Here is a 4,182-nt window from a genome sequence, read left to right as displayed (position 1 = left end):
CCCGGCCCCTCCCCCACGCGCCTGAGCTGCGGCGGCCGCGGGGACCCCCCCGGGACCCCCCCGGATTTTGGGGTCTATGGGTGGAGAGCGCACGGTGAGTGCTGGGGGGGGGTCCCGGTTTATGGGGGGTGGTCACGAATTTATGGGGGGGGTCCCGATTTATTGGGGGGGTCCCGAATTATTGGGGGTGGTCCCGAATTTATGGGGGGGGGTCCCGATTTATTGGGGGTGGTCCCGAATTTATTGGGGGGGGGTCCCGATTTATTGGGGGGGTGGTCCTGAATTTCTGGGGGGGGGTCCCCAATCCCATTGAGGTCCCAATTTCTGGGGGGGGGGGTCCCCAATTCCTGGTGGGGGGATTCCCAATTTCTGGGGAGGTCCCAATTTCTGGGGGGGGGGGCGGGTGCCTCAATTTATGAGGGTGGGGGTCCCCAATTCCTGGGGGGGGGGGGCGCTCCTCACTTTTAGGGGTTCCCCAACCCCCTCCCCACACATTTCTTGGGGGGGGGGGCGTGGCTCACCCTGACCCCCCCCCCTCCCCATTTTCTCCCCTCCCCCCCCAGGTGATTTCGGCCCCACGGAGCACCAGGGGACCCCCCAAATTGAGGGGGGGGCCGTCCCCAACGGGCACCTGCCCGGAGCCCCCCCCCCCGGCGCCCCCCCCAGCCCCGAGCAGATTTTGGGGGCGCGCCTGAGGCTCCTGGGGGACGCCTTCCAGCACAGCTACGAGCGCCAGGTGAGGGCACCCCAAAAATCCGGGGAGGGGGGCACCCAAAATTTGGGGGGGGGGGGGCACAAAAATTGGGGCGGGAAGTGAGAAATTTCAGGGTGACACCGAAAAAATTTGGGGTGGGGGTGTCCCCATAATTTGGGTGGGAACTGAAGAATTTTGGGAGGGGGGGGCGGACGAAAATTTGAACGGGAAGTGAGAAATTTCAGGGGGGACCCCAAAAATTTGGGTGGGAACTGAAGAATTTTGGGGGTGACACCCCAAAAATTTGGGTGGGATTGAGAAATTTGGGGGAGACGCCTAAAAAAATTCTCCCTCCAGCCCGTTTATGGTGTTATCCCAAAATTTTGGGGGTGCACGCCAAAGATTTGAGGGGGGACACCTCAAAATTCGGGGGGGGCACACCCCAAAATTTGGATGGGAACTGAAAACTTCGGGAGGGCACCCCAAAAATTCTTCCTCCAGCCCATTCCTGGGTGTCTTTTGGGATTTTTTTGGGTTGGGGGCTCCCAAAATTAACAGGAAAACCCCAAACTTTAGTGGGAACACCCCAGAATTCGGGGGGGACACCCCAAAATTACTCAGGACACACCCCCGGGGTTACTTTTTTTAGGGACAATCCCCAAAAATTCCTCTTTTCCCCCAATTCCTCCAAGTCCTCCTCCCCGGGGCTGGATTTTGGAGGGTGGGAGGGGCTGGAATTTGGGGGAACACCCCAAAATTTGGAGGAGACGCCCTAAAATTCGGTGGGGACACCCAAAATTGGGCGGGGCGCACCCCCTGAGGCAACTTTTTTGGGGGTAAAAGCCCCAAAATTCCGTTTTTTCCCCTGTTTTAGCTCCACCTCTCCAACTCCCACTGCCAGGGCTGGAATCTGGGGGGTTGGAGAGGCTGGAATTTGAGGGGAACCCCCAAAACTCAGGGGAAACGCCCCAAAATTAAGGAAAGAACCCCAGAAATTTAATAATGACACCCAAATTGAGGCTGAAAATCACTTTTTTGGGTGGGATTCCCCCCAAAATTCCTTTTTTTCCCTGTTCTCTGTCCCTCCAACTCCCACTCCCAAAACTGCATTTTGGGGGGTGGGAGAGGCTGGAATTTGAGGGAACCCCCCCCCAAAATTTAGGGGAAAGACCCGAAAAATTTAGGGAAGAGCCCCAAAAATTTAATAAGGGCACCCAAAATCGGGTGGGACACCCCCAAAATTCCATTTTTTTCCCTCCTATCCCAGCGCCCCTTCCGCTGCCAGGGCTGGATTTTGGGGGGTGGGACAGGCGGGAATTTGAGGGGAACCCCCAAAATTTAGGGGAAAGCCCCAAAATCCGGTGGAGAACCCCCCAAAAATTTAGGGAAGAGCCCCAAAACTTTAATAAACACACCCAAAATTCAGCTGAACCCCCCTTTTTTGGCCGTGATACCCCCCCCCAAAACTCCTCCTTTTCCCCATCCCAGCTCCACCATTCCAAGTGGCAGTGGCAGGGCTGGGTTGGGCGGGGCGGGGCGGGCGCGTGGCGCTAATTGGCGGCGCTAATTAGCGGCGGTAATTAAGGAATTAACGGGCGCTCGTCCCGCAGCGCCGCGGCCGGGGGCTGCTCTGGGGGCCGCTCTTCCGCTGGGTGGCGCCCTGGCTCGGCGCCGCGCCCGCAGCGCCCCTGGCGGCCAGAGGCGGGAACTGACCCGGGAACACCTGGAGAACACCTGGAAAACACCTGGAAAACACCTGGAGAACAGCTGGAGAACAGCTGGAAAACACCTGGAAAACCTGGAAAACACCTGGAGGAATCCCCGGAACGGCGGGGAATAGGAGGGAACCCTCCCCCTTAAAGGGAACACAAAGCACAAACCCCCCCCTAAATTCGAGTTGGTAGCGCCCAACCCCCCCCTTGGTTTTATTTATTTGGGGTAATTTATTAATTGGGGAGGGGGGGGAGAGATTTTAGGGGGGGTTCCTAAAATTGGGGGAGGGTCCCTAAAATTGGGCTGGGACCCCCAAAAATGTGGCAGGAAAGGGGGGACCCCCCCCCCCAAAAAAAAAGGGTTTGTAAATGGTGTAAATTAGGGGGTGTACATTTAAATTTTTGGGGTGTAAATTTAAATTTCTGGGTGTACATTGAAATTTCTGGGTGTACATTTAAATTTTTGGGGTTTTTTAAGGGGTAAAATAAGGGGGGACCCCCCCAAAACGGTGCTGGGGGGGTCAGGACCACCCCCCAAATTTTTTTTTGGGGGGGGGGGCGCCCCCAAATCACCCCTGGACCCCCAAATCCCCCCCCCAGGGGGTGTAAATGTTGTATATGGGCTGTGAATCGGGGGATTTTGGGGTTTTTTTGGGGTGGGGGGGTGTATAGGATCTATAGGGGAGGGGGGATTTTGGGGACCCCCCCCCGATGGTGCTGGAGGGGGGGGGAACCCCAAAAAAAGCCCCCCACCCCCCAAAAGGGGCTGTACATGCTGTACATGCTGTAGAGGCTGTAAATAGGGCGGCTGTACATTGTTTGGGGTGTTTCTGTACATTTTTGGGGTTTCTGTACATTTTTTGGGTTTTTTTTGTACATTTTTGGGGTTTCTGTACATTTTTTGGGGTCTGTACATTTTTTGGGGGTCTGTACATGAATTTGGGGGGGCTGTACAGGAATTTTTTTTTGGGGGGGTCCCCGTTTTTTGTACCTTTGTTTGCAATAAAATCGATTTACCACAGGAGGATTTGGGGCATTTGTGGGGTTTGGGGGGGTCTGGGGGATTTTGGGGGGTTTATGGGGTTGGGGGGGGTTTATAGAATTTTTGGGAGTTTATAGGATTTTGGGATCTGTAGGGTTTGGGGGCATTTATAGGATTTTAGAGGATTTTAGGATCTATAGGATTTTGGGGCATTTACAGGATTTTGGGGGGTCCATAGAACTTTAGAGGGATTTGAGGGGTTTATAGGATTTTGGGGGATTTTGGGGCATTTATGGGGTTTGGGGGGTTTATAGGATTTTGGGGGATTTATGGGGTCTGTGGGGTTTTGGGGTCTGTGGGATTTTGGGGGATTTGTGAGTTTTTGGGGGATTTTGTGAGTTTGGGGGCCTTTATAGGATTTTGTGAGTTGGGGGCCTTTATAGGATTCTGGGGCATTTATAGGATTTTGAGGGGTTTATAGGGTTTTGAGGGATCTGTGGGATTTTGGGGTCTGTGGGGTTTGGGGGGCTCTGTAGGATTTTGGGGCATTTATAGGATTTTGGGATTTATGGGGTTTGGGGGGGTTTATCAGATTTTGGGGGATTTTATGGGATTTTGGGGGGATCTTTGGGATTCTGGGGGATCTCTGAGGTTTGGGGGGTTTACAGGATTTTGGGGGTGTCTTTGGGATTGGAGAGTCCCCAAATGTTGGGGTTCACCCCTTTTTTAGGGGTCCCCTCCCCCCTCCCCAATTCCGACCCCAAAATCAGCCACGATTTTCTAGGAAATCCTTT

At 54.5% G+C, this 4,182-nt stretch overlaps 1 long non-coding RNA gene across 1 annotated transcript; it reads left to right on the top strand.

Moving 5' to 3' along the window:
* The first annotated feature begins 6 nt into the window (after positions 1-6).
* Positions 7-3,407, top strand: LOC128782686 (uncharacterized). The gene is made up of 3 exons (XR_008428872.1): positions 7-94; positions 564-736; positions 2,305-3,407. It is a non-coding gene; the product is annotated as an uncharacterized LOC128782686 (long non-coding RNA).
* The last annotated feature ends 775 nt before the right edge of the window (positions 3,408-4,182 follow it).

This window comes from Vidua chalybeata, assembly GCF_026979565.1.
Source record: "Vidua chalybeata isolate OUT-0048 chromosome 35 unlocalized genomic scaffold, bVidCha1 merged haplotype SUPER_35_unloc_2, whole genome shotgun sequence".
Taxonomy (NCBI): domain Eukaryota; kingdom Metazoa; phylum Chordata; class Aves; order Passeriformes; family Viduidae; genus Vidua; species Vidua chalybeata.
Note: the sequence above shows the minus strand (reverse complement) of the source record. Positions and strands in the feature narration are given on the sequence as shown.